Source organism: Squalius cephalus, assembly GCF_949319135.1.
Source record: "Squalius cephalus genome assembly, chromosome: 8".
Lineage (NCBI taxonomy): Eukaryota > Metazoa > Chordata > Actinopteri > Cypriniformes > Leuciscidae > Squalius > Squalius cephalus.
Window position 1 is genome coordinate 38,321,895 of NC_137129.1, and position 10,858 is coordinate 38,332,752.

A 10,858-nucleotide genomic window follows, 5' to 3' on the forward strand; every position below is an offset into this window, starting at 1 on the left:
ATTAACACTCCAGTGCAGAATGCCAGATTCCACCTTGCCCTTTAGTACACTACAAACACATGCACAAACATATTTTTCCTTCCTGGATTTTGTTTTAGACCATCCTGAAGGAACCCTTCTTCCCACGGGCCCTGTTTACACCTCAAGAAGCGTTTTCGGCAATCTGATCACAAGTGGACGACGTTAAATACAATATGTACAGGGTCTAAAACATATTGAGGTTGTCTACTTTCGAACACTTCTAGAGTTGAAAACATTTTAGACCGGATTGCTTTTGTAGTGTAAACCATCATGTGGTCGAATGTGTTCGAACAGCCACAAAAGACGTCTACTCTCCGCCTACTGACCTAATGCGTGAACATTATGGGAAGAGCTCAAGCCAGACAGGATTTAAACTTTGACGGCTGGAGACCCCAGTTTGATTTGAAGACGAAAAACATACCAAGCACAATGTTCTCTCACCATTCCTGATTTCTAACACACACTCACTGCGTTCGGCTGGTCTTCAGCTGTCAGAGCAGAAATTAAAGCTCAGTGTGTTTTCCCATCGTACGCATTCATAATGTAAATTGTGTGAGCTTATTTCATCTATTAGATCAAAAGATCTGAAAAAGCCCATTCATTTACCCGCCCATAGACTCTGCTTTCAAAGAAATCAGGACAGAAGTGGTTGAAAGTGGACAAAAGAGACGGATTAAACACCAGGTGTAAACGGGAATGTGTCTCCCTCGTCTACTTGTGATCCGAGCGACCATCTTAATGCCAGGTGTAAACAGGGCAAGAGGGATGGGATGAGTGACACCATGTCTTATTGTCAAAGTTAGTGTGATCCTCCTCTCTTCAGGGAAAGTCCTGCAGGTGTGTGTCCGAATGATTCATGAGTCCTGAATGATGATGTCGTTGCAGGTGCTATACCAAAAACTGCAAGTGCCAGATCTTCATCCATCACAGGAGATGGAGAGGAATGGAAACATTAAATAACTGCTGCAGATGTCCTACTATTTTCCATTTTCTTTTGGTTAAAAACTCTGTGGTTTATCTCCATTCAGCAGTTCCCAAAAGCTGCTAATGTCATGTGAAATACGACCACCGTTTTTCCTCCGCAGTAAAGCTACAAGAATGATAATCTGATGACTAGCCGTATATTGAACACACTGCACAGTGATTTGTGTGTGTCTGTACAATATATGTGTGTGCATGGTGCATACAGTAAATGTGCGACTGTTTTGCAGATAAACCAAATACTGACCCTGTATGGTTACTGGGTTGAAATACTGTCTGATGTGTCTCTGGAATGGGAATTTAACTGTCTCTCTTTCTCTTCATTACAGTGTGAAGCGTTTTGAGCTTTTTGACCTGGAAGCACAACTGGAAGCACTGGCTTAGACTCACTGGAATTGCTGCTTTTGTGAAGAATTTTCCATAATTCGATTGTGCCGAATGACCCGGAGGCGACGCTGTAGAATCAATGCGCAAGTATGGCTTAGCAAATATTAGTTTTGTTTGTTTCTGGAGTGAGTTCAAGCTTATGTTAATGAGAAAGGAATCATCAACCGCTAAAGCTGCTGAACAAATTTTAATTAATCTGACACTAATTACACAGACCACCTGATGTCTAATCCGCTCCTTACTGAGATGTGTGTGTGTGTGTGTGTGTGTGTGTGTGTGTGTGTGTGTGTGTGTGTGTGTGTGTGTGTGTGTGTGTGAGTGCGTGTGTGTGTGAGAGTGTGTGTTTTTGAGTGTGTGTGTGTTTGTGACTGTGTGTGTATGTGTATGTGTGTGCGTGTTTCTGTGTGTGAGTGTGTGTGTGTGTGTGTTTTTCAGTTTTTGATACTGTCATGGGATTTTTCACATACAACAAGCATTTTTCCTCATTCCGTTGACGTAAACATCTGGCATGGTGGATGTGCATGTGTGTAAACTTTCTGAGAGTGTGTGTTTGTGTGTGCATCTCATTATTGTGTGGTGTAATCAGTGCTCCTAATGAGCATCTATGATTAACTGCCAATGAAAGACTTGTTAGCATATCATTCCCTCTTTCTTCTGGTTCTTTAATTATCTTTTGCTCATTCAAGTCTCTGTTTTTGCCTCTTCTGTTAAACGAATAAAACCACCCCCTCATCAGTCTCTGTCAGGTGAAGTTCATCTATCAAAGCTGTGAAACAATAGCTCATCGCATTTGCAGACGCCTTCTGTGCATCTAAAGCTAAATCAGAACGTCGTCTAGGGCATCAACCACACATGGGTTTTGATTGGGTTCTGATGTGTTTACTTTCTCCAGCCGGTGAAAAAGAGCACATTTGGTCCTCTGGCATTGGTGTGGAGCAACCAGAGAAGCCCACTTGAAAGGGTTTGGTTAGACCCAAACGGTCCAAGTCCAGATGATTCTGCTTTGAGAACGGCTCATTGGACCGCCTCTTCCTCACCGCACGGAACAAATAAATCCAAATATGGCTTGTAAAAGGCCACAAATAGCTCTTTGAGTTCCTCTCCCATGGATTGGCGTAATTTGTCTTGAAATGTTTGTCTGAAGGTGATAAGTGACCTTACGATGTAATGCAAGTCGCCATCATGGTAGTCTTTCTTTGACCAAGGCAAATTGACATGGCAAAAACTCTCTTTTAATCACATTTCACTCCCTGCTTTTTACAGGATGACTAAATATATACCGAAACCCCAAAAATGAGAGATGGTTGAGTGTAAGTGATCCTCTGTGGCGGGCTGCTAAAAGCCTTCATATTTCACAGGCTGAGTCATTGGGTTGCTCGACTCATTTCAGATGCCAGGCAGGGCCGCACGTCCAGTCCACATGGCCTGAAGTTTAACAGTATGGGTTTGATAGCTGACAGATTTGGAAGTCGCAACGAAGCATCTTAAAAGAAAAGTATGAAAACGTGTTATTATGAAAGTCTCTAAAAATCCTCATCTTTGCCAGAACTTTTAGATCTCATGTGCACTTGCATGCATTAAAGTCATGCCATGTTTAATGTCCACGAAGACATGGACCATGTTTTAATGCATACAAGTTTTTCAGCAACTAGCAGCTTAAATATCGGTCTATTTCTCACACGTATAGCTTCAGAAGTCTGAATGTAGTTACGCTATAGTTCAATCGTTTGGGGTTGAATGATTTTTTTAATGTTTTTTTTTTTTTTTTAAGTGTCTTATGCCCACCAAGACTGCATTTATTTGATCAAAAATACAGGGGAAAAACTGTAATATTGTGAAATATTATTACAATTCAAAATAACTCTTTTCTATTTGAATATGTTTAAAAATGTAATTTATTCCTGTGATGCAAAGCTGAATTTTCAGCATCATTACTCCAGTCTTCAGTGTCACATGATCCTTCAGAAATCATTCTAATATGATGATTTGATGCACAAGAAACATTTATTATCATTATCAATGTTAAAAACTGTTGTGCTGCTTCATATTTTTATGGAATCTACACAAATTTTTTTCAGGATTCTTTGAAATAGCAATCTTTTTTTACATCTTTTTATTGCATCCTTTTAATTTACACATTTATTTATTCATTTATTCAAACTTTGAGCAGTTGTGTATATAGACTGTATGTAATTTTTCGCAGATTGACAGCAACCATTCCCTTTTTTTCTATTGTAAAGAACAGCTTGGCCATTATGCTGAATCTATGGTGAATAATGATAGAAGTTAATTTGTGGTGAACTATTGCTTTAAGCCACCTGACCTTGAATCCCCGGATCTTGCTTTATATGCAGTGCAGCAGTTTGGAGCCCAGAGCCGAGGACCGCTGGTAAATCAATCAGCCCAGAATGAGAGGAAAGAGGGGAACCTCATATTGGGAGCTACTGTTCCAAAGCACACACCATGACTTTTTCCAACACACACACACACACACACACACACACACACACACACACACACACACACACACACACACACACACACACACACACACACACACAGAGAGCGCTGTTCTATTTCAGTGTTCCAGCACTGCACCTTTTACACCTGATATGATTAACCCATCTTAGATGATCTGATCACAAGTGCAATGTGCTCTAAGAACGCTTCTACTCAGGATTTGGGACAATTTTTTTGTCTTGCTCACCAAAGCTGCATTTATTTGATCAAAAATACAGGAAAAATAGGAATATTGTGAAATATTTTTTACAATTTAAAACAACTGTATTCTATTTGAATCTACTTCAAAATATAATTTATTTCTGTGATCAAAGCTGAATTTTCAGCATCATTACTCCAGTCTTCAGTGTCACATGATCCTTCAGAAATCATTCTAATATGATGATTTGCTGCTCAAGAAACATTTATTATTACTATCAATGTTGAAAACCGTAGTGCTGTTTCATATTTTTGTGGAAACTGTGATACATTTAAGGATTCTTTGATGAATTTAAAGTTCAAAAGAAACAGCATTTATTTGAAATAGAAATATTTTGTAATATTTTAAATGTCTTTACTTGTCATTTTTGATCAATGTAATGCATTGCTAAATGTAAATTTCATTTCACAAGAGAAGTTTCAAATTATAAAACCAAAACAAACTGCTCAAAATGAAGAATGGCACTTTGTGGTAGTGAAATGTGTAATATTTCTAAGCATGACTAAGTGTCTAAATCCCTTTTGGAGCCACAAGCATGTATAAAACATGAAACAGAATATGTTTAATATGCCTGAAATCACCTGACATCTGCTAAATGAATAAATGTTGATTATTTATTTGTGAAGTATCAATTCTTCCAGTAACCTCTGCAGCTCAACCTCTCCATGCACGTTCCTATCGCACTGTGTTTCTTATCCTTATTCTCCAGGATGCAATCGAACACCACAAGGACAAACAGAGGCAGACAGAGAGAGAGAGAACATTCGACAGAGCCGTGACTCCGGACCCCCGGGATGCCCTCCTGCTGAAGAGGTTATTTTCAGCAGCACGGCGGACCTCGAGCTCGGGGGTAAAGACACGAGGTGAGAGGACAATAAAATCAGCTTTTTTTCAGCTGAACTTGTCTCTGGAGATCTTTTGATCAGAATCTTTTCCACTCTTTTTGAAAATCCAGCATTTAGTTGGTCCTGATAAGCTCTTATTGTCACGGTTGTAAACATTCGGCTTTCTTTTCCATGAGGGGGTTTGGCATCAAAATCTTTGTTTCCAGGCGAACCATTAAAGAATGCAACGCACATTCCTGTCCGGGAATCCTGTAGAATTCAATCAATTGGATGATGACTTCGAAACTCCTGAAGTGTTTCCTATTTTGTGTGCCTCATGCATCAGACGTTCAGCCAGCGGTCCGTGGGTGAGACATCTGAGGATGAGACTAAACTCAAACAGGCCTCGCACCTTTATTTTGCGTATGCCTTTGGTGGGAATTATTTAAATGAGGAATATTGTGACGTGTTCGTTCCCGGCTACAATGGAGGTGTTTCAGACAAAAACTGTGCACACTGATATAAAGAATAACCGCCTTTGGAGGGACTTTGTGCTTTGTAACTTTGCAAAAGTGTTTTTACACTCAAACAGCAAATATACATCCCTATTGAACTTTTTTTTGTGTGTGAATCAAACAGCTACTGTCCTTTTAACTTGTAAATTAACTTTTGCAGTAATATCAAGTTGTAAGAATATATTGTGAAAAGCACTATAATAGAAAATCATTCTCGGTTTTCAAATGAAATTGAACACCAGCACTGTACATTACGACACGTCTCGTTAGAGTAAATCGTTCATAGTTTAAAGACGACTTCATAGGGACCTGAAATCAGATCCGGATTGTTTGAGTTACTGGCCGTGACGGATACATCGAGACTCCTGACTGTCGTGCACTTATATATGCTTCTGTGCACCTCTATGTCAGACACAAAAAGCTTCATTCCTGGCTCGCACTTCTGGAGCACAAAGGAAAAGAGGAATCTTGCCCTCATCCGTCATGCCGAGCCCTGCTACAAAAGAGCTTCATTTAGGAGGCTTTAGACCCTGCCAGCTTGAGTGTTGGTTGCTGCAGCCTGTAATTTCCAGCCACGCAGATACTGGGGCGCTTTTTCTGGCCGGTGACGTCAGTGTGAGCGCCCAGACTGAGCCTTGTTTTTCTCAGGCGTGGAATAATTGTGTTTACCGGAACATTTAGCATGTGGCACAGATGGATTGTTACATTAGTCGTAGACGAGATGTTGAATAACCATACGACCTTTGTTTCTTTACACTGAGAAAGTGGCACAAACACGCACACACAGATACACACACACACACACACACACACACACACACATTCTTGTACATCTGTCTTTATGAGGACATTCATTGACACAATGCAATCTCTAGCTGCTTACCCTAACCTTATCCATCACAACTAAGTGCCTAACCCGAACCCTTACCCTAAACCTACCCTTAACCTTATCCCTAAATCCAAGTCTTGACCCTCAAACAGGCCTTTAAAGGCTCTCAGAAAGTGAGGACCGGCCAAAATGTCCTCAGTTTACTCTCTTTGTCCTCTCTCCAATGGTCTAAAACTCAAACTGGTCCTCACAAAGATAGTTATACAAGTACACACACACACACACACACACACACACACACACACACACACACACACACACACTCTCTCACACACACACAAGAACGAGATTTCGACTGAAACTTCTTTGTGAAAACATTCTTATGCTCGCCAAGGCTGCGTTATATTATTAACAAATTATTAATTCAATATTATTAACATTTAAAATAACTTTTCTACAGTAAAATAATAATACTGTATGTAATTTACTCAGGATCCTTCAGAAACCATTCTGGCATTATGACTTTTTGAATGGCCAAATATCATACAAAAAATTTAAACAGAGCTTTAATAAAGATAGAGCATAACGTAGAACTTGAAATTATAACATTTTTATTCATATTTTTTAAAAAAAAGCAATAAAAAAAAAATAATATATAAACTTTTCTTTTCACCCTTGTATTGGACGTGAAGAAAGGGGCATCTCTTCATGAGTTATGAATAGAGCGTTGTGTACAATATCCAGGTGCTGAGGTGTGTCTTCAGTTTGCTGAGCTAATAAACAAACAGATCTGAAAATGATACAAGCTCAAAGCAGATTGAGCTTTATATCCAGTAATGATGGTTTCAAAGAGTTAACAAGACCGGCTGTGGGTGCACCATGGCTTAGAGTTTTTCCAAACAGTAACATTTATAAAACAAAGTTGCATTTCATAGATGGAATAAATGAAAATGATATTTATGGCTGTGTTCTTCAGAAACAAACAGTTCACACCATTCTGGGGCGAATTCACTAAACAGTTACAGTGTAAAAAAATTGGTTTGACTAAAAAAAAAGTAAGTAACCTGGCTGTCTTAAAATTTTGAGAGCATTGAAATAAAAAAAGTGAGTTAATACAAATAAGGAGATTGGTTTAATCAATATAAACTCAAAATATGATGTTATCTGAACCACATTAATTATCTAAGTTGGTTTGACAAAACTAAATCATTTCTTTACAGTGTTTGGCACTTTGGCCACACTTCAGAGCGGGGTTATAATAGTTAACAAAAACCATATAAGAATTGTTATAATACTATTGTTAAACATTTTTTTTGTTATAAAACTATAATAGTATATCAATGTTACTAAAATAACACTGCTTCAGTCTTAATCACAAACCTCAAAGTGAGCTGGAATAGCCCAGCAACAGTCATTGCATCCAGCCCTGCTCTGAGTCATTCAATATGTCATTATTTTCAGCGCAAACATGCAAGCGTTTTTGTTCTTCACTAAAAATCTTCCCCTCGAATGAGCGCCCATATCAGCTATCTTAGAAAAATAACTTGTTTGTAGATAAGAAAAGTCAGAGTTATGTCTTTGTGTCTTCTGAACATGTTTGCCTGAAGTGTTTTCAGGTGTCCAGTCATTGTGTGTTCGTTCGCTGAGGGAAACCTGCATGTGAGTACGAGCAGACGTGTTCACTATAAACGTGACATAATGCTGCATATAGTGATCTAAAAAACAAGATAATGAGTTCATGCTACTGTACACAGGTAGACAGCACAGGATCCAGACTGAGGGAATGTCTCTTCTGCCGGGTTTTATTCGCAGGAAGTGCTGGGTTTATCCTGATGTGTGCCGATAAGAATAGATCAGATAGAAGCACTAGACTGGTCATTGTCTGGTCTAGGAGAGAGTTGTGAGGAAGTCATCAAGCCATAAGCACAGCAGGGGTGAGAGACACAGACTGATAAGGAAATCCAGACAGAAGCAGACAGATTGACCTTGTTTGTGTCCCAGTATGTGTTACACCTTTTTACACTGTCTGAAAGGGTCCGCTTTTTATTCAGTAAAGAAACGTGAGGTTCATGTGCTCATGATATTTAATTCACAACATAGAACAACCTCTAATAGCTTATTGCTTTTGTAAAACACTGCATAGTATACAATACCATTCAAAAGTTTGTGGTTGGTACGTTTATTCAGCAAGGATGCATTCAGTTGATGAAAAGTGACACTAAAGACATTTATTATGAAATGCTGTACTTTATATGAAGCAGCACGACTGTTTTCAACATTGATAATAATAATAAATGTTTCTTGAGCAGTAAATCATCATGATTTCTGAAGGATCATGTGACACTGAAGACTGGAGTAATGATGCTGAAAATTCAGCTTTGATCACAGGAATAAATTACATTTTAAAATATATTAGAATAGAAAACACTTATTTTAAATTGTAATAATATTTCACAATATTACTGTTTTTACTGTATTTTTGATCTAAATGCAGCCTTGGTGAGCAGAAGAGACTTTAAACTCAAAAACAAAAACATAAAAAACATTTACAATTCCGGTCCACATTAGTTTGTCAATCCACTCAGACATCAAGACGTGACGGCGCTTTTTAAGAGAAAGGACTTTGAAATCGGAGGAAATACAATGCAACAAAAGATCGTGTCAGTCTGAAATTCTCATTGGTCAACAGATGCATATGTGCCAGATTGTTTTGCAGCAAAAGTTGACATTTTTGCAACTTTTGATTACATGACAGAGCAACACTTTCGCAAACTCTTGCACTTTTTCCTTGTGAACTCTTGTCCTTGTGATCCCTATTGACATCAATAGATTTGCCACAATTTCAAATGCAATGTAATCTCAAGCATGTAAGTGCCTTAAAGCCAAACATGACTGTGAAAGCCTAGTGGAATATACTGGTTTACTGTTACTACAAGGCACGTCAAACGTTTCAATATCTTGCATAGATTCATTGTTTTCTATAATTAACCCAGCTCTTCCAGAAGTGCCAAATGTCACAGCTTGGTTTCTTGTAAACGTCCATGTTTTCAGTGCACTCCTGTCTCTGACTCCTGGATATTGCAAAACATAAACCAATAAGACTGGAGGCTTCCGTTTTAAGTGAGCTGTTGCCATTTTTATGCATCTGTGACTGCGGTAAAACACTCTATGACTAATCACATGCTGTTATAATTAACCAGATAGTTGAACAATGACTGCCCTTAAATTGTCAGTTCTGTTTCTTGATAATTTCCCTAGAACTTGTATTAATTGAGTTATAAGGTGGTGATGCAATACAATGTAAAACAAAAAGTAAAAAGTAAAAAATAAAATTGTGACTGTGACTCATACTGAATAGATCATTCTGGCATGTGATCTCAATATGTCAATTCTTTGTTTTTTTGTTTGTTTTTTGCAGACATGTGAGGAATTTGAAACCCGAGGTTAAGTGTTTTGTTTTAGATCACAAGAGAAGTGTGATCTGGGATCAAACCCAAAACATTCATGATATCATCCCAAAGCCTGAACCACTAAGTTACCACTGACCTTGAGTCCTCAATCACGCAAGTAATAACCACAAACACACAGGCTGACAGCATGTAAAGTCCTTCTGCGCTGTGGATGACCAATGATACCATGTGATACCTGAAAGGGGAATTTTTTTATGTTTAATTATTTGTTTGCTTGCTTTATATTCATTTACGTGTTTGCTCTGGTTTCAGAAAAGATCTCAACAGCGTCTCAACCTGTGCTCACGTTTTCCAAGATACCTGCAATCAAAGGTCAGAGATCGCAATATGAGTTTAAATATTTCTCAGTCAATAAGTCCACATTAATGTTACAGCTTTGAACTCTTTATGTATGTCAACAATTGTCTGATTTGTCTATTTTTTTTATTTCTCCTGATACTTTAAAGGTAAAGACAAACAAAAATAACGACTTTATTCCACTTTTCATTTCCTTCTCTCTGGGCCTCGGGTCTTTTCACGTAGTGTTTAAGCGTAGCGCGTCTGTGTTGCACGTCACCACGTATCACACATGACCAGCGTTGGCCAATAGTGAGCCTACGTGGTGACGTACAACACAGACGCGCTACGCTTAAACACTACGTGCAAAGACCCGAGGCCCAGAGAGAAGGAAATGAAAAGTGGAATAAAGTCGTTATTTTTGTTTGTTTTTGCGCACAAAAAGTATTCTCGTCGCTTGATAAACTTAATATTGAGCCACTGGAGTCACTTGGACTATATTAACGATGTCTTTAATACATTTTCTGGGCCAGCAAGTTTCAGTCCCTTAGAAGCCTATGGAGGAGTGATCCAGCTCTCAGATTTAATAAAAAATATCTTAATTTGTGTTTCGAAGATGAACGAAGGTCTTACGGGGTTGGAACAACATGAGGGTGAGTAATTACTGACAGAATTTTCATTTTTGGGTGAACTATCCCTTTAAGTCATCATTTACTCATCCTGGTATCCAGTCAGAAATGAAGTTGACAGATGTGATTGAAGATACATGGATTGTATTTCATTTTTGCATTTTTTATTAAGCTTGATTTTTCACAGGAGACTCAAGGCAAGGTCAG